Here is a 20,845-nt window from a genome sequence, read left to right on the forward strand (position 1 = left end):
AGAAAACTACTTTTTCTCTTTAATTTAGAATTCAAAAGATAGCTACAATTGTATTCTGCATGATAAATGAGACTTTTATAATTTTAAGAAATGTGTGAAATCTGTAATTGGAACATTATATATTCATCTAGAGGTGTTTTCAGTTAGGACCTGAAGATAAGAAAAGTTAATTAACTTGTGAAGTAATTTAATTTACAGCTTAATTAGTATTTATGTATTAATTTAATAGTATTTAATTAGTATTTATGTTTTAGGGCATTTGAGGAATACAAAAGTACACAGAATATGAACTAGATTTTAGAGAACTTACTGTGTGTTTGGAAAGGAAGACCTTTACTAAATTATTATGAAGGCATGTTAAAATATAAAATATATATGCTTTTGGTTTTTTATAGATTTTCATAGATTATTATTTATCTTATTATTTATGAAGGCATGAATAAAGCTTCAGTTACCCAAATATGGTAGTGTATGGACAAGAAGATTAGTCAAGTATTAAATATCAAATACTTGTTCTTACTTTGAAGGTGGAGTGATGTGATCTTGATGACTTTCTACTTTTTTAATTATTTTAATTCTTGAAAGAGATCATCTCATTATAATCAGTTATTTTGTAAATGAGTGTTTCTCACTTAAGAAGCTTTATTTTCTAATTTTATTTTCCATTTTTAATTTGGTTATTTGTTGAGCAAAATATTGACCTAAGGGACTACTGTGAGTCAATTAATAGCTTTCTAAATCCAGTCCATTCTATAAATCTTTTCTTTAACTTAATGTTTAAACTCTTTGACTAGTTACATTGAACTTTGTGAACTCAGTGTTGCATAATTCTAATAGCAAGCACATATATAGTAGATAATATGACACTGTTTTAAGAGCTTGACAGGTATTAGCTCATATAGTATTTTTACTACCTGTTTCAATAGCCTCCTATTCATCCCATTAGTGAGGAAGGGATTCCTAGCTTTAGGTCATGGGGATCACCAAAGAAACAACACTCAAAACTAGACAGATGAGATCAACAGCTTATTAGTTACATATACCACAGCCCAGGGAAGAAAACATTGCATGCTGCACAGGCCATATGGAGGTTGTGTTCAGGAGCGAGCCACCAGGGGCCGCGGCAGGGAGAGTTTGTTGTATCAAGAGAGTGAGGTGCCTCCTGGTTCCTGTGGGAATCTGTGCATGTCTTGCTTGAGTAATTCCACGGGCTGCTAGGGAGCTGAAACCTGCTACTCAGGGATCAGCAGGAATTGCACCTGGTCCTCTTGATAAGAAGGTTATTCAGCTAAGAGGCCTTATCTTCATGAGCAGAGTGAGGAGAAGAACTTGCAAATTGGGCCATTTGAGGTCTTCCTGAAGACTCTCAAGTGTCCCTTGGACTACAAGGAGATCCAACCAGTCCATCCTAAAGGAAATCAGTCCTGAATATTCATTGGAAGGACTGATGCTGAAGCTGAAACTCCAATACTTTGGCCACCTGATGCGAAGAACTGACTCATTGGAAAAAACCCTAGTGGTGGGAAGATTGAAGGCAGGAGGAAAGGGGATGACAGAGGATGAGATGGTTGGATGGCATCACCAACTTGATGGACAGGAGTTTGAGTAAGCTCTGGGAGTTGGCGATGGACAGGGAAGCCTGGCGTGCTGCAGTTCATGAGATCTCAAAAAGTTGGACGTGACTGGGTGACAGAACTGAACTGATTTCATCATATGCCTAAGGAGCACATAATATTGAGCCTTAATTTTACGCTTTATACAGTTCAACCCTATGAGATAGGTAGAATTATTAACCCCATTTCATAGATGAGGCTGGCAGGTACACAAGCTAACCTGCTAAACACTATGATGACCACACTTCCAACTATTCCTTATGTATTTGCTTTCCCTCAATGTAGGTAGAAATTCTCAATATCCAGAAATAACAGGAAGGCATATAGAAAGTCATGGGGTCACCCCCATGTCTATCTCATGAACAGAAATGAACTGGCTTCACGTTTGTTTGTTTACTAGCTGTCAAGGAGTTTTCATCTCTGTCATGATGATTTTTGTTTTTCTTTATAAATGTATAAACTCTGAAATTAAGTAAATATGTTTTCATTCCTTGATTGAGAGTTGCTGGACACAGTCATTATCAAGAGAGGTAATAGATTTGATTTTCTATTTCTAGGGCCTTTAAAAGCAGAAGAAATATTAAGATTATTTGGATTTTATTCTGTCTAGCATCAGAGGGAACAGTCCACTGATCTAGTGTTTGTATGAGTAGCTTAGCTATACTTCTTATAAAAAAAAACAACTTTGATCAATAGAAATTTTCCTGGGTTACAACTTTGAAATTTGAAAATCCCATTTATCATTATTTTTTAAACTTTTTAGTTTATATTGGAGTATAGCTGATTAACAATGTTGTGATAGTTTCAGGTAGACAGCAGAGGGACTCAGCCATACACATACATGTATCCATTGTCCCCCAAACGAGATTCGTCATTATTTTTTTAACAAACATACTTTAACTATGCAACAGGAGGTAGTTAATGGTTATCTGTGATGTATATCTTATTTTATCACTCTAATAATATCAGAGTATCTCATTTTTCTTGATAAAATTAGATCTATTTTTCTAGATTTGGTCTTCAAGTAATGCAAATCAAATTATAAACTGCCTGAATTAACTCTAGTTTTGTTTTTACTTTTTTTTGGTATGGCCAAACCTTTGATATAAGGAAGATAAGTACATATTTATTGAGTATTACTTATCATGAACTGACAATCAAAAACAGAATTTCCACATTTGAGTTTTTCTCATTGCCTTCCCCTTGTCTGTGAACATTGTCAAATTAACTTTTTAAGAAAATAAAAACAACTTCACATCTACCTATTAAATAGTATTGAGTCATCTGGTCCACAGGGATAATAAACTTCTTTAGTCTTCCTTTCTGTCTTAATGAGAGCTGTGCCTCATTGATGTAGTGTCAGTGCAGAATGCTGTTAGTTCTACTGTAACACGTCAATTTGTTCCAACTGATGTATCAGGGAATAATTTGAGCATGATGGTGAATTTTGCATTTGCTTATGGGCAATTTCATCAGAGAGAATGTTCAGTGAATTCAGAAAACCACACTCGGCTGACCTGAGCTGCCTAGGAATACCCTAAACACACATGTTGCTCAAACCTTCACCCTCCAGGTCTGGTGTCACAGCTTTTCATCCAATTTCAGATCCTCCTCCTCCTTACTGCTTTGTAACTCCCAAGCTGCAGGCCCTCCAACGACCCACTTCCACAAACAACCTTCAGATCTTTTTCAAGGTAATGTGCCATATTTATTTTAAATGTCATTTCCTTATGTCATTTTTAGTAGTTTAACATGTATGAAGAATTTGACACCATTTTTTATTAGGTTCCTTTTTTAAAATGTAAAACTGATGCAGTTTTTTAAGTATTGTGCCCTTAACTTCATTTTCCCCATAAGCTGATAGTTTTATTGCATGATTTTGCACAGTTCAGTGAAATTTTTAGGGGCACATATATTGTGATACAGCAGAATGACTGTAATTGAAAAGGTTATCCTCTTTTTTTTTTCTTTCCAAATTACCCTTGGCTTTTAGTTAATTCATTGTAATAGTGTGATTAATTTAGTAAATTTACTAATTATAGATGTGATAAATTGCATATAGGAATTCAGTAGACTTTTTAAAATAATTGGACCATTAGAGATCACAGATGTCTTTAAAGTATGTCACCTGTGAGGGGCCCAGAGGGAACTGTCATGAACCCATCAACCAAATTAAAGGCTGAAAGCATAATTTATTATTATAACATTATTAAAATATATGTTTGGAGTAAAAAGAAATTTAAAAATTATAAAAAATCATGATCTCTAGTACATTTGTTTTTGTCCATCTGCATATATAAGCCTAGAAAACCATATTGGAAGGATAGAAATCACCATGTTAGTAGTTTTAGTATGATAAAATTATGAGGAACTTTTGTTTGCTCTCTGTAGTTTTTTTCCATCATGAGTAAAAGTGATAATAAAAAGTTAAATCAAAAAAAAAAAAAGAAAAACTACAGAGGTGGGGAGAGCACACAAATGTGGGAGGGTATTGTACTAACAGTAATGCAATATATTTCTTCATGAAGCTCTTAAGGAAGACATAATCCAGAATGGAGGGAAATTAGTAAATCTTGCCAGGAATTCTATTCAAAATTTAAATATAGGGCTACTTTTTATTTTGTGCCCACTATATTCTTGACACATTACTAGATTTTTTTCTTTGTACCTCATCTCATTTAATCCTCATAACATATCTTATAAAGCTGAGATTCCATCCCCACTTGACCAAAGAATAAATCAAGGCTTGACATTATTTACCTGCTGCCTTGGGTGCTGCACTGTTATCATTATAATGCATTATTTTTTCTCTGAGGAAAAGTGTATTTTTGAAACACTTGTTTTTTTTATTTGTAATAAGAAAAATGCTATCATATGTTCTCTATATTGGAAAAAAACACTTATTTGGGTTAAAATTGTTGTTAACTTTTCTAACAAAGGACCTCATTGCCTTAAAATATTGTAGAACATTGCCACTCAAGACTCATGAATCTTTATTTCATGTTTTGCCACAATAGGAATAAATACTGCTTCAGTGTTTATCTGTGACTTTGAACTGGGGCCTCTGTTCCATATAGCATTCCTATTTGATAGTTTCATATTTTTCTCTGAGAAATCAAGTAATAACGTTAACAAAATATAAACGAAATTGTTGGCTATTGGAAATGCAGCTGTTCTTTGGTACCTTGAAATTGTTTAAAAATATTTGCCAACTAAATTCTACTCATAGATAATCATATTTGTCTATTCAAATGTTATTGAAAATAACTGTATTCACGTGGGTAAGTGTCTTAGCTTCGTTAAGTTCATTTCCACTCGAGCATAACATAAAATCACCATTTGATTCTTCTTTAAATCCTCTAAAAGCTATCTTTGTGACTAGTTTATTGATTTAGACATATATTTTGTCATGTGAACTTAATCCTTAGATCTTGTAATCACTTATATAATTGTCCTGAAGAAACTTTAAGAGTTGTTCCCACTTCTTGTACCCTCCTCTTAGAGAAAAGATAGTTTGGAGCATGACTAGGAAAACTAAAATTCTTTGCTTTACAAAGTAAAATTACACTTTGAAGGGCTAACACTAAAAACTCATGAGGAAGATCTGCAGCTTCAACCTTTCCATTCGTAGGCCTCTTTTTGGAACCTAGCTGCCATACTTCGAGGAAGCAAAAAAGCAGCCCAAGTGGAGAGGAAGCAGGACACCCGTTAGTCAGCACAGGTGGCAGCATTTGAGTGAGACATCTTGACCTGTCAGCCAACGTGAAGATAGTTGTATACGTGTTTGGCACATCAATGATTGTATGACTGTTCCTATAGAAGAGAAAGGGGCTTTCCAGGTGGCTCAGTGGTAAAGAATCTGCCTGCCAAACAAGAGACATGGGTTTGATCCCTGGGTCGGGAAGATCCCCTGGAGAAGGAAGTGGCAACCCACTCTAGTATTCTTGCCTGGGAAATCCCATGGACAGAGGAAACAGATGGGCTACAGTCCATGGGGTTGCAAAGAGTTGGACATGACTTAGCAAATAAATAGCAGCAACAACATAGAAGAGAAAAATCCTGTTATCTTTTGGAGATTGTGTTCTAGGGAAGAAACAGCTGAAGACCTCTTAAGATTGTGTAAATTCCCTAAAAATACATTAGGGAAAATTAGAATTTATGAATATACACAGGCCTGTGCTGTGCTGAGTTGCTCAGTCGTTTCTGACTCTTTGTGACCCCATAGACTGTAATCCGCCAGGTTCCTCTGTCCATGGGGATTCTCCAGGCAAGAATACTGGAGTGGGTTGCCATGCGCTTCGCCAGGGGATCTTCCCAACCCAGGGATCGAACCCAGGTCTCCCGCATTGCAGGCAGATTCTTTACCATCTGAGCCACCAGGGAAGCCCAAGAATACTGGAGTGGATAGCCTATCCCTTATCCCTTCTTCAAGGGGACCCTTAGCCCCCACCCCCGACCCCAGAATCAAATCAGGGTCTCCTGCATTGCAGGTGGATTCTTTACCAGCTGAGCTACCAGGGAAGCCCCATAGACAGGTGTAGTAATTCTTAATGCCAAAGCCAAAACTCTCTAATACATTGTTAAGTAGAATTATATGAGAACAACAAGTCAACAAATCCATGTAATATTTTGTGATGAATTTCAAAAATTATTTATGATATTTATAAAAGATTATAAATCTTATGAGGATTACTTACAAGACTACTTTCATCATTCCCACAAAGGAGTTTATCATGACCCCTTGATTGATTTGGCCAGAAAAAAAACCGAGAGAAAGAAGAAAACCTTTAAGCAACATGGATCCTGACAAGAAATGGATCTTTTTCTCTTTAGGTTTTTTAGAGTATGGTATGTTTTCTTAACTGGATCATTGAAAAGAATCTTAGATATACTTAGTCATTCTGTTATAAACATGTATACATTATATAGTGTATATTTATAGGTTATCTTGGCTTTATAATATTTTACCAAAAACTCTTTCTCAGTTTATTAATAGACTATAGGAAAAATGGTTACTTTTAAAACAATATTTGTTTTAAGCTAGTGAAAACGAGAAAGCAATTTTAAAGCAAATTGGTTGTTTTTCTTCTGAAAACTTTCTACCAGCCTTTAGAACCTGTCATCACATTGTGACTAACCAGAAAATGTTAATGCAAAAAGGCCCTTAGAGATCATCTTTCTCATTTTTTGTTTTTCAAATGAGAAAATTGGTGCCCCAGAAACTGGTCAAGGTCTCTCAGTGCTTGAGAAGGGAAAAGAACTCAGGTTTTTTTGTACTGTTTTCATTGTATCACTTTGCCTATACCATTCAGTTACATATCTATTATTGTTAGAGGTATATATGCCTGATTTCACCAGCTAGTTTGTAAGTTTCTTTTGGGTAGCTTTTATACTTTGTATATTCCTAAAAGAGCTATTGCATAAACTGTTTAACAATGAACAATTCAGTTAGTGCATATTGATTGGGTGGTTGATTGATTTGAATATGTGTTTTTAACTTAGAATGCTTAGTGTAGTGTTCTGGTTCCCATTAAATATCACTTCAGTGCTTAAAAATTGGTAATGCTTAAATTATATGAATGACTGTTATTTATTTCGAGGTAACTAGAAGACTGAACCCAGTCTGCTAATAGTGACACCCTAAGTACAGGCCATCCTTAGTTAAAATAAGTGAAGTTAGTTCAGATAGAATAAGAAAGGACAAAAAGTTGCATGGATAACATCTGTATGTAAGCCAGCTTGTAAAATGGGAGGAGCTATCAGGAGAATGACAAATTAAGGAAAGTCTTTTGATTATTAGAAAATGATTATTTTCACAGGTCTCAACTGTAGCATAATTATAGCTCTTTGAAATGGCAGCCCACTCAAGTATTCTTCTTTGGAAAATCCTGTGGAGGGAGGAGCCTGGTAGGCTACAGTCCATGGGGTCACAAAGAGTCAGACACAACTGAACGACTTCACTTTCTTTCTTTTCCATCAGAAACTACACTGTGAGAATTTTGTTGCCAAACAAATTCAAAACCTTGGATGTTATAAAATAATCCTATTCATTTATAATATATCTGTGTGTGTGGTGTGTTTTTTAGGACAAGAATGAGTCCAGGATGCCAAAAAACAATTGTTGAGGTGGTGGTTGTCCAAAAATTATTGCTTAGTATCATTAAATGTGTTATAGACTCGGTAATACAGAAAAATTGTGATCAACCAACATTTATTGAGCACCTGATTTGAATTAATTATTCAAGTTAATTAAGATGGAACACTTCTTTTATAATCAAGTTGGTGACAGAGAAGATAAAGATGTGTAAGGATATGACAAGGTATCTGTATAAGTGAGAACCTGAAATGAGACAGTTTATAGGATTTGAATGACTCAGTATGGTGAATGTAGGAACTCAGTTGGGTCATATGAGATGAATGAGCCGTAACATTGTAATAAATATGAAGAGGGGATGTGGTATTCTACTTGGGGGTTCCAAGGATGAAGGAGCAGTACGGGAGTTTTGGGGAATCAGCAGATCGGTGTAGGTGAAGTGAAGTGCTCATGTCAGAAATGCTTGGAAAACAAACATGGGGAAGCTCGGTATGGGCCAGAATGCTGAGAACCTTCCTTTCTTGCTTCTACTGCACTTGTGCCCTCCAGTCCCCCACCGTAGCTGGGGATAAATCATAGCCCAGAATGGAGTAGTGATGCTGGGAATGGAAAGCATATTAGAGTCACGGAGAGAAACTTTGTGAACAGGGAGTAAAGAACCTGATGTGAAGCTGTTATTAGATGTTAGGATGTTATTCATGCTAGGGAATTGGGGACTTTAGATGCAGATTAAAAGGATGAAACTCTTGACTCTTGGCAGCAATTTCATCTCCCTGAACCCCATATCCTTCCATACATCTACCTTATAAACATACATCCCTGGATTATTAGAATCAACCTAAATCCAAGCTGCCTCAGTCTCTTGATTTCTTTAATACCAGCTGGTGTCACCATTGTTCATCATCCATTTATCCAGTGCGGAATTCTGTGATGCATCTTAGACGTCTCTCACTACCCTCACGGTCAGTCAATTCCATTTATTCTATCTCCTAAATGACTCTCAACCTAATTCCTTTTCTTAATTTATACTGCTTGCTACGTCGCATCTTTTTCCTAGAACATATAGTAGCCTTCTAAGAGACTTGATTTCCTTCAGCTACCCCATCCCAGTCTATTTTCTAACTGATGTCAGAAATGCTTTCTCAAAAGACAAATATCCATTTTGATGTTGTCTATCATTTCTATGAAGTCAAAACTCTTTAGTATGACATTCATGATATGACTCTTGCCTATGTATCAATCTTAGTCCCTGAGACAGTTTCAGGGATCCTGTAGAACCAGTATATAGTTCCCCAAATGTGCCTTGTCTTTGTATTTTCTATTCCTTTTGCCTGGGATGTTGTACTCTTCCAGACCTAGCCATTCTTTTCTAAGGAACCTGGCAGATTTTTATTTCTTCCTAAAGAATTATACCATCTGAAGGGCAATTTTGCTTCATCCCTTTGCAGAATTAGGCTTTCCTATCCTGTTAAACTCCATTAAAGCGCCTCACAGGTTTTATAACTATGCATCCAAATTTATTTACCTCATGTTTTCTTGAGGTCAGTGCCTATGCTTTATTTATCTTGACACTTCCAATTTTTAGCCCAAGAACTCCCAGATAACAAATTTTTTAAAAAGGAAAAAAAAAATCTGTTGAATGCATTAATAGTTCTTCTTTATAAAAGTTGCAATGTTTAATCTTAGTAAGGTGTAAAATATACTTAACACATTTTTTCTCCAAACTCGTGAAGTACTAAAATTTTATTGTAATAGATGCTATTTATTAAATGCCTGTTTCATATCAGGGACTTTGCTATGCACCTTTAAAAAAAACTATAGTGAAAAATGTCCAACTACACAGAGTCAAAAAGAACAGTGTAATGAGCCTCCAAAACCCATCCTCAAATTCAGTATTGACAAGATTTTGCCAGTCTTTATCAATCTTGTGAATTGAACATGGCTGAAGAGACGGAGCACGCATGTTGTTGTTATTGTTGCTGAAGTAATTTAAAATTCTTTTCCTTCTACCCCTACATGTCAGTATGCATCTCTAAAATATACAGACTCATTCTTGTGTAGCTACAATGCCAGTGTCACATCTAACAAACAGCAGTTATTGATTGAAATTGGCTCAGATGGTACAGCGTCTGCCTGCAATGCAGGAGACCCAGGTTTGATCCCTGGGTTGGGAAGATCTCCTGGAGAAGGAAATGGCAACCCACTCCAGTATGCTTGCCTGGAGAATCCCATGGACAGACTGGTAGGCTACAGTCCATGGGGTCGCAAAGAGTTAGACACGACTGAGCGACTTCACTTTCTTTCACTTTCGTTCATCTAATACCTCATCTTATTCAATTTCCTCCCAATTGTTTAGTGTCTTTTTAGAGGTAACTTTTTCTGAATTAGGTTCACCATTCCATTTGGTAGTTATGTCTTTTAAGTCTCTCTTAGGAGTTGTTCCTACAATCACTTTTTGTTTTTCAGGCCCTTAACTGGTTGTTGTCAGCTGTCCTCTAGAATATTTCATAACCTGGATCATTTTCTATGCTTTCATGTTGTCATTTAATTTGTTCCTCTAACCTTCTGTTTCCTATGAATTTGTAGTTGGGGCTAAATGCTTGATTAAACGGGCTTCCCTTGTGGCTCAGCTGGTAAAGAATCCACTTGCAATGCAGGAGACCTGGGTTTGATTCCTGGGTTGAGAAGATCCCCTGGAGAAGGGAAAGGCTACCCACTCCAGTATTCTGACCTGGACACTTCCATGGACTGTATAATCCATGAGGTTGCAAAGAGTCTGACATGACTGATCATGTTCAAATTATTTTTGTGTATAGACATTTTCTTCATCCTATTTTAATGGTTGTATTGATGGATTAGAGCCCTAGTAGTGAGATTTAGGGGTCAAAGGGCAGATGCGTATGTAATTTTTCTAGACATTGTCAAATCCCTATCCAGGAGGGTTGTTTAATTTTGCATTCCCACAGTTTTTGAGAATACCTGTTTCCCTGTAGTATTGTCAAAAAATATGTTGCCTAATGGATTTTTGCCAATCTGGTGTGTGAAATATAACATTTGCTTTTATTTTTATGAGTTGTTTCTTCTGTTAATTGCCCATTCCTTGTTCATTTTTTGATTTGGTTGTTGGTTTTTCCCTTTTAATTTTCAGGAGCTCCTAATATAATATATTAGCCATTGTGTGTTAAATTGCAAACATTTGCCATCTGATTTTTATCATATTTTTGTACCATACAGAAAATTTTTTTAAAGTGTGTGTGTGTATATGTGTAGTTGAATTATCAATTGTTTGTTGTTTCTGGATTTTGAGTTATAATTAGGGAAGTTCCATTTGTTGTCTATTTATGTGCTAATACAGCTCCTTTAAATATAGAACTATTATGTTTTACTATATGGTAAGGCTAGCACCCCTCCTACATTGCTTTTACAGGGTCTTCTTGATCATTCGTGCTTAACTGTTTTGTAATTAAGTTTATTTTACAAATAAGAAAATGAACACTTCCATAGAAGTTCTATGGCCATGGCAGTAATGAGAAAAGTAAAAATAATAATAATAAGTGTTCATAATGATTCCTTCATACCTTGTCTTCATATGAAAGTTAATTGTAGCAATCTTTTTGCAACTGAAGCTGTTTCAGAAGGATACACAATTAGAAGGAAGAGAGGCAGAGTATATTGGAACATTCATTTCAATCAGTGCTTCCCAAAGTGTGGCTGTGGAACTCTGGCTAAATGTTCAGCACAAAACAAAGCAGTGGCTTTCTCCTGACACAGTCATCATTCTTTTCCTCTCTGCTCTGTATTCTCAGTAAAAAAAAAGTTGGTTTCACTGAAGAATATCCTTGATAAAACAGTAAAAATCAGGCATTTTATTAAATCTTGACCATGAAATGCTTAATCATTTTCAAAATGGGGAGTATACATAAAGCTCTTCTCCATGCCAAAGTATGGTGGTTGTCTTGAGAAAACGCAGCTGTGTGACTGAGTTGTGAGCCAAACTAGTCTCTTTTTATTGAACACTATTTTATATGAAAAAATGACTGACTGATAGTTACGGTTATCCAGACGGGTATTTGGCAGACATTTCTACAAAAATAAACAAAGTGAATCCATCACTTCCAGGGAAACAACCAATAGGATTTACTGCCAAAATAAAATTTGGACTTTGAGGAGAAAACAATTTTGGAAAACTGGTATCCTCTGCCACGACAAATCCTCTGTCCATTTCTCAAAGCTTAAAGATTTTTCTGATATGAACAGTGGTGACATTAACATATTTTATTTTAAATAAGATATTCAATGTATGAACATTTGGAAAGCCTGCCAAACTCAGTGATCCAATATTCTCTTTTTTTTAATATAAATTTATTTATTTTAATTGGAGGCTAATTACTTTAATATTGTAGTGGTTTTGCCATACATTGACATGAATCTACCACAGTTGTACATGTGCTCCCCATCCTGAACACCCCTCCCACATCCCTGATCCAGTATTTTCTAAATGACTAATAGTTAATAATACAAAATCACACATGAGTAATTGATCTCTTCAAAGTATAAGATAAACCAATGGATTTTAATGTAACAAAGTAAGGCGATTATTGATGTGGTTTCAGATTCCACATTCCACCAAACTTAAAAGCTACTATTTGTCAAGTCTTAATGTAGCATCATGGCTTCCCTGATGCTCAGAGGTTAAAGCGTCTGCCTGCAACGCAGGAGACCTGGGTTCGATCCCTGAGTCGGGAAGATCCCCTGAAGAAGGAAATGGCAACCCACTCCAGTATTCTTGCCTAAAGAATCCCATGGAGGGAGGAGCCTGGTAGGCTACAGTCCATGGGGTTGCAAAGAGTCGGACATGACTGAGCGACTTCACTCACTCACTCACTCAATGTAGTATCATAGAATATTCAAAATTATCTTAAAAGGTTATTAAAATACTTCTGTGAGGCTGTCTTCTTCATGTTATAAAACATTTAGAAACAGATTGAATGCAGAATTAGATGTAAGAATCCAGTTGTCTTTAATTAAGCCAGATATTTGCACAACTGTTTAATTATGTTACTCTTCTCAGTAAAATTTTTGTTTTGATTTGGAAATTACAGTTTCAAAAAATTCATTTCTGTTAATATGTAATGGGTTTATTCTATTTTTATTTTTAAATGAATTATTTACACTTTTCTTTGATTTAATTTATAATAATTATTGACAGATATCACTCACATTGGGCTTGCCTGGTGGCTCAGTGGTAAAGACTATACCTGCCAATGCAGGAAACACAGGTTCGATCCCTGGGTCAGGAAGATCCCCTGGAGAAAGAAGTGGAAACCCACCTCCAGTATTCTTGCCTGAGAAATCCCATGGACAGAGGAGCCTGGCAGGCTACAGTCAATGGGGTTGCAAAAAAAGTCAGACACAACTTAGCAACTAAAACAAAACAAACAAACAAAAAAAAATCACATTAATAAAAGCTTTGGGGATCAATAATTTTTAGGAATATAAAGAGTTTCTAATATCAAGAGAACCATCTACTTACATGAGCATAATAAGTCATGTTTTAATTTTGATTACAATGGGTTTTGAGTTTACCTGTATACATTAAAACACAGGTTTAATGTTTTTTCACAGTTTCTCTAAGCTGAGCAGGTGACCTTTATTTTGTTAATCATTGTGTTTTGAAAAAGCTGGAAACTGTTATGTCATTCTGTTTCATTACAATAGCTTAGAAGACCTTTTGATTTTGTTACAACCTGGGTAGTGGATGCTAAGTACAGAGGTTTGACTTAAAGCCCTACTTTTCTTTCATACCCCAGGTAGCTACATTCACAGCATATTTTTTTTTTTAATTTCTCTAAAAGACTATCAGCCATATACCGAGTAATATTAGAATGTTCTGTAACTGTTCAGTCATATCTAACTCTTTCTGCAGCCCCAGGGACTGCAGCACACCAGGCTTCCCTGTCCTTCACCATCTCCTGGAGTTTGCTCAAATTCATGTCCATTGAGTCAGTGATGCCATCCAACCATCTCATTCTCTGTTGCCCCCTTCTCCTCTTGCCCTCAATCTTTCCCAGCATCAAGGTCTTTTCCAATGAGTTGACTCTTTGCATTAGGTGGTCAAAGTATTGGAGCTTCAGCGTCAGTCCTTCCAATGAATATTCAGGGTTGATTTCCTTTAGGATGGACTGGTTTGATCTCTTTGCTGTCCACAGGCCTGTGTAACTGTAATTGTTTCTAATAGGAGTCTTAATTTCAAAAGCTCCCATTTTTTAATTTCTTTTAATCTAATTGGGACATAATTTTAATAGGTAAAACTTTCTAAAATTAAAGCCAAGTTTTTACTACTACACAGTAGACAACATTAAAAATTGTATAAAAGTAAAGCAGTTCTTAATACTTCATGAGGAGCTGGGGAGCAATTTTATAATTAGTGGTAGGAAAGTATATTTTCTATATGTTATTAGGGAAGCATTTAGTTAAGTAGTTATTATGGACTTTGTCTCAGGTGCAGAGTTTTCTGTACCTGAGAGAAATCTCATTTTCGGGGGACTTAGCCCAACATTTTAATATATTCAACAAGTATATTTTGTCATTCTGCATCTCTAAAGAAAGTGTTTAACACTTAAAAGTTTGTATAGGAGCCTTTGTTGCTTAAGATCAGTGTCAAGGCATGAAGTATCATTACTGATTTTTAAGAAGGAAGCATAAACTACAGGAAATTGCATGTACTGCTTGTTGTAATAACACTAGAAAATAAACAAATAGAGAAAAGGGAATATTTGTCACATAGGGAACCCAGATGATACAAGGAAGGTAGTAGATTGATGTCTAGGACTGTGGTTATTAATTTAATTTATTGGTATGTCTCAATAAGAGTACAGAGAACTGCCTCAAGTCCACAGGATACTCTTCCCCATTGAAGGAAGGAAAAGGGATGGAAGAGCCTGTACCAGACTTCTGTCTCCTCAGTTCAACTCATCATATGCATGGGGTCTACTATTTTCATGTTGCTGTGCTATAAAGGTACAGATACTGTGTTAGAAATTGATCCTGCTGTTTAAGGTATTTATGGTCTGAAGAAAGCGGTAAGATAATGATATACTTTAATAGCTCTAAGAGAGAAGAACTAAATATAATTGTGAACCTTAAGAAGAATCTTTTTTTTTTTTCATTTATTTTTATTAGTTGGAGGCTAATTACTTTACAGTATTGTAGTGGTTTTTGTCATACATTGACATGAATCAGCCATGGATTTACATGTATTCCCCATCCCGACCCCCCCTCCCACCTCCCTCTCTACCCAATCCTTCTGGGTCTTCCCAATGCACCAGGCCCGAGCACTTGTCTCAAGCATCCAACCTGGGCTGGTGATCTGTTTCACTATAGATAATATACATGTTTTGATGCTGTTCTCTTGAAACATCCCACCCTCGCCTTCTCCCAGGAATCATTTTAATTTCCTAGAAGAACTTGGGAGTTGGTGTGAGTGGAGGAAGACCAAAGGAGTTGGTGTTTGAACTGGGTCTTAAAGGAAGAATAGGTAGTATTTCAATAGACCTCAAAAAGGGAGGATAGCGCCTCAGGAAATACTGGTTCAAATGTCTAAATTCTGCACAACACAGAAAAGATCTGCCACGTTAGAATTCCCAAGTTTTTGTTTACGAGCGAATCTAACTTGATCTATGCTACTCTGTGGTGTATTACATGAAAAGTGGGAAATTAGGTGTGCTCTTTGCTGCTTACTTCTGGATGGCACTGGACTTGAACTTGATTTTAGAATTACTGTTTAAACGAGTAGCTAATGTGGCCTTATGTAAATCTTTAAAAAATGAAACTGAAGTTTACCTGACACGATCTCCACACTAAAGTTGATGTACTCCAAAATGAACAAGGTACTGTCCCAGTCCACTACACCTGACAGTTTACTAGGGGGAGAAGGAGGTAGAGAAGCTGACAAATACACTCCTTATAGTGGAAATGTTTTGAGATTGGAAGTTAAAAATCTTAAGCGGTATGTGTTGTTGAAGAAAGCTGAAATTCATGCTCTTAGTTACAAGATCTTTTTTGCAGTGTTCCTCAAATGATCATACTCAGTGGTAGAGCTCTTGCAGAAAGGGCTTGGTTGCCTTGGTTTTAAGAGCTCAGTTAGAAAGGGGAACCGAAGTCTCAGACCTTTAGAAGGCAACTGGATTCCCCACTTATGAAGGGGAATTTCTAGTGCTCTTTGGATCCTCAGTGAATATTTGCCACACCCTCTGTCCCGGCCTGGGCTCCTGAGGCTCCTGGGGTCCCTATACCACTCAGGCTCCAAGGACTAGAGGAAATGATGTGTAATTTGCAAGAATCTTGCCTCAGATGGTATTACAACTTTCTGCTTCCCAATCTTTTCTCACTAAATGACCTTAGATCTCAGTTACTTATTACAATACATATTTTTATTGTATGGATGGTCAATACATATTTTAATCTAGAGTAGGAGAAGTAATAATTTTATAATCTTTTAGGCCATTTTGGAATAGTGGGAAATTATGTATATTCAGGTAATGGCAGACATTTAAATATAAGTTTACTATAAAGTTACACATCTATGACAATCTAATTTAAAACCCATTCTTTTCTCATTTAGGGATAGAGAGTTTTTAGAACATCTCTGTGTTCCTTTCCATTTGTCCGTTTCTTCTGAAATATGTAATGGCATCAATTTCTATAAACCCAGTCTTTATTTCTGCAATTGTCTGCCAGGAAATAAGATGACATCAGTATTATTTCAAAGCATTGAGCCACCTGCCCATCTCTGTCCTTTTTGCAGTGGCTTCTGGCAAAACGGAACATCTAAAAAGGAGAGGAGAGTCAGCATCCGTAATTTACTGTTTGTATTGATAACTGCAGTTACTTTTCTTACAGTCACATTTAAAATTTTTGTTTGAGCATGTTTTTTATACCTAAGATATTTTGTCACTGCAGTGCGTTAAATTTTTTTTTGAAGTTATTAAACTATCTTCTAAAGATACCTTTATATGTTCAGTGGAATCAAAAATTTCTGCTTTGACAGAATTTTTTATATGTTAAACATATTTTTTAACCTCTTAAAGTGTTTGTATGTACAGTTATTTACACACATTACTTTCAGTATTATTCTCTCCTATAGATATAAATTCATAAGGAACTTTTACATTTTAATGGATAGAATTTGTATGTTTTTCTTTTACATTTTAATGGATAGAATTTGTACTTTTTTTGCTTTTCAATATTTTAATGAAATAAACTCGAGAAATGTAAAAATTAAATTCAATAATTTATTTTAAAGATATTTAGTAGCTTAAAATGCAGCAATTAGTTCTCTTTAACAGCCTGTTAGGGGCAAGTAATTTACTAATTACCTCTAAAGACTGATAATTTTAAGAATTCATAACTTTCACATATCTTAATTTTCTAGTGGGATTAATTTATCTAAAGTGATCTAGTAAATTACCTAACAGAGAAGTGTCAGATTAAGCAATTTTTAAAAATATAATTCATCTTTATGCCTTTAGTGTTTTGTTTTCCAGTAGATAATTACTTAATAGGCATAATTTCAGCTGATGAATTTCAAGCATAACTTCTTTCAGCTATAATAACATATCTGAAAAAAGATATGTTTTTGTAGCACTCTTGAGATCATAACCTTTTGTGGCAGTCGAGATCATAACCTTTGTAAAATAATCTCTTAGGACAAATGACACTGATATATAAAAAATATGAGTCCTTATTTTATAACTAGTTTTTCTCTCGATTGAAATTGTTGGATTTTATGGGAAAATTTTTAAGCAAATTCTGTGAATGTCGTCTTAAGGTATTTGAAGGAAAATCAATTAAATTTACTACTGTCTCAAGTTTCTTACATATTTTATATCTCCTTTTATTTTTAATGAGTCAACATATTGGAGAATTTCCTTTCTTCTTTTTAAGTTAGTGATTTGAAAATTGTCATCAAATTGAGACTCTAAAGAATGGTATCTGCAAACTTTTCTGCCACTGTGATTAATTTGTTGAATTTTCATTTTCCAGTCTTATTATCCAAGTCAAATTTTTATTTCTACGAAGTTACCTTAATACCTGTTTATTCTGCTTATGTTCATTCCTGAATTTTTAACCATTTTGTATCTTTGCATTATCCAAATAGCTGAAACCAAGACTAATCAATGCTATGGAGCCATGCTGTGCCATGGAACCTTTGGCAATGATAGAAGAATCCAGCTTGGTACCCACATGTGGCTGTTACATACTTGACATGCGGCTAGTGCAGTCAAGACACTTAGTTTTTATCTCCTATTTAATGTTAATCAACTTAAATTTAGGTTTCTCTGGTGGCTCAGATGGTAAAGAATCTGCCTGCAATGCAGGAGACCAGAGTTCAATCCATGGGTTGGGAAGATCTCCTGGAGAAGAGAATGGCAACCTACTCCAGTGTTCTTGCCTGGAGAACTCCATGGACAGAAGAGCCTGGTGGGCTACAGTCCATGGGGTCACATAGAGTAGGATGCAACTGAGCAACTAACACAACAACAAACTTAAATAGCCACATCTGGCTAAGGGATACTATAATGGACAGTACAGTTAAAAAAACAAACCAGGACTTGATTTTTTGTTTCATTCTTACAGTTGTGAAACAAGATTTATGACTTAGAGGTCATTGTGTAAGATTCACTACTATGATCAAAATCATTTATTACCTAGGGTAGTATATTAGCTTTATATTTAAGAGAGGAAAACTTAGCAAATATTCCTCAAAATCAGTGCAACTGCAAGTTATTTTCACTTCTAATATAGACCAACCCTGGAATACTTCTATTAGAGTAGCATATGTTGAGGAAGTATATCACAGCTGTTCTAGTTTGGGGTGTTTTATTTTGTTTTAGGGGAAATTGACAGAATGATAAAAATGAGATCTTTTGTATTGCACTTTTGTGTTTTTGTCTTTTTTTTTTTTAAGTGTTATCTCCTCAAAAGCTAGGGCCTAGAATTGACATGACTCTCAGTTGTGAGGGGAAAATATTTCTTAGCATGAGAGACACTCTTACAGTTGAGACCTAGCTGGGGAAAGGAGAGCTGAAAGATATTGTTGGGAAAAGACAATGATCAGATTTAGCAACTGACTAAGTGCAGATTCCTAAGATAAAGAGTCTCAGATAACTCTGTAATCAGAGCGAGGGTTATTATGTGGTGATTTTATAACTTAAAGAGGAAAGTAAGGGCCAGCTGGTTTAGGGTAGGAGATTGGTTTTAAACATGTTAATTTTAAGGTTCCAGCATGTCACAGGCAGTTCAAAATGGCCCAGGTCCAATGGAAGGGCCAAGCAGTGCTACCTCGAGCTCTTCAGCAAAGGTGCAGGAGTCTGTTACAGGGCCTGCTTGCTTTTCATATCACACAACCTTCTCTCTCCTTTACCCACTCCACCCTCCTCCCGCCAGTATGGTGAGGCTCACACAATCCAGCAGAGTTTTGTTTATATCGGGAAGATGGAAGCCGTGGGTCAGAACACTCACTTGAGAGAATAAGTGTCGATGAAGGAGATGCAGGGAATGTCTAGGAAGAGAGTACAAGTGGTGAAAGAAGTCAGAGGGTTGGGTGTTTCAGAGCCAGGAAAGCCAAACTAGGGGAGACTTGCCTAGCAAAAGGCAGATCTTCTGAGTTTTGCACGGAGGCAAGAAGGCTAGAGATCACAGAGGTAGCCTCTCAGCTGGGATCTGAAGAATGTGAAGAGATGCCCTTCAGTGGGTGTGAAGTTTCAGTTATGCTAAATGACAAAGTCCTAGACATCTGTTACACAACGTTGTGCTTATAGTTAACAGTAATGTACTGTACAGTAATTACTGTAATTTGTTAGGAGGGTAGAGCTCATGTTATATATTTTTTACCGTAAGTTTTAAAAGGGGAAAAGACAAAGTCCTTGATACTTTTTTGCAGCCAGTACTATGTGCAGACATTGAGACAAAAGATTCTTAGAACTAGCTGATTTGTTGTTTTTTTTCTTTTCCCAAATTGCTTCTGTCTGAATTCACTCTCAATATGGTTGACAGCATTTCTGCAATTAGATTAAAATGCTTGGTTATGGGATTGAGTAGGTGTGACCATCAAAGCAATAACTCTGCAGAGGAGTCACTTAACATTTCAAAAGGCATTAAGATGCCTGAAGATGTGATTTCACAAAAATCACATTTAGTCTTGAGCAGCATGTCTGTGATGGTGGAGCCTTGTCCAGTGGCGATATCTCCACAGGCTGTGCAGTCAGTCAGAGCCACAGGTGGTTGTTGGGCACTTGAAATGTGACCAGTGTGATTGAGCAACTGGACTTTGAATTATATTTAATTTTAATGAATTTAAATGTAGTCACATGTGGCTGATGGCTACACCCCAGGTCTAGAGACTTTAGGAAAGTTAATCAGAGCACGAGTAAAGTAGGAACCCAGTTCTTGGGCATTTTGCATTTGAAATGAAAGATGAGGAAAGGTTTTACAAAGTATTGTAGGAGACTGGAATTGCAGCTTATGGTTGTAAATGGAATCTTTTGGATATGGTATTGAGAAAATGGAGTATTTCCTACCATATAAGTAAACAAGGATGTCAGGGTCATCAGTGATTTCAGCTCTCCAAATGTGAATTTCTGAGCCCTGAGGGCACTCAGGAAGCTGAATTGATCTGGTAGCCATGGCTGCAGCCACTCCCTGTGGTGAGCACAGAAGCTCAGGATGTAAAAATATGCAGGATACTGGCCCAGAGAGCTGAGATGCATATGAAAGGAATGATGTCAGTGAGCCTAGGCTCTTGCATCTTCCCATATATAGAAAAATGCTAAATTCCTTGACTTGAGGTATCTGGTTTTCTTTAATTCACAAAAATACTTTTGATGTTCAGACCTGCTCTTTGTTGCACATTTCTATTTAACCTGACTCCTCCCCCTGCCTCCTTAGAGCAATTCTCTCAGGGTTACTTGAAATGCTGCCTCCTGGGCTTAAGTCCTCAAAATTTCCATCAAATAAAACATAACTCTCAACTTTTTACCAACTGAGCTACAAAGTGAAGTCACTCAGTCATGTCCGACTCTTTGGACCCCATGGACTATAGCCTGCCAGGCTCCTCCATCCATGGGATTTTCCAGGC

General features: G+C 36.2%; 1 protein-coding gene across 1 annotated transcript in view; it reads left to right on the forward strand.

The window, feature by feature from the left end:
* SESN3 (sestrin 3) overlaps window positions 1-20,845 on the forward strand; it is a 77,762-nt gene that overhangs the window by 24,859 nt on the left and 32,058 nt on the right. The window lies entirely within an intron of this gene.

This window comes from Cervus canadensis, chromosome 11 (assembly GCF_019320065.1).
Source record: "Cervus canadensis isolate Bull #8, Minnesota chromosome 11, ASM1932006v1, whole genome shotgun sequence".
Lineage (NCBI taxonomy): Eukaryota > Metazoa > Chordata > Mammalia > Artiodactyla > Cervidae > Cervus > Cervus canadensis.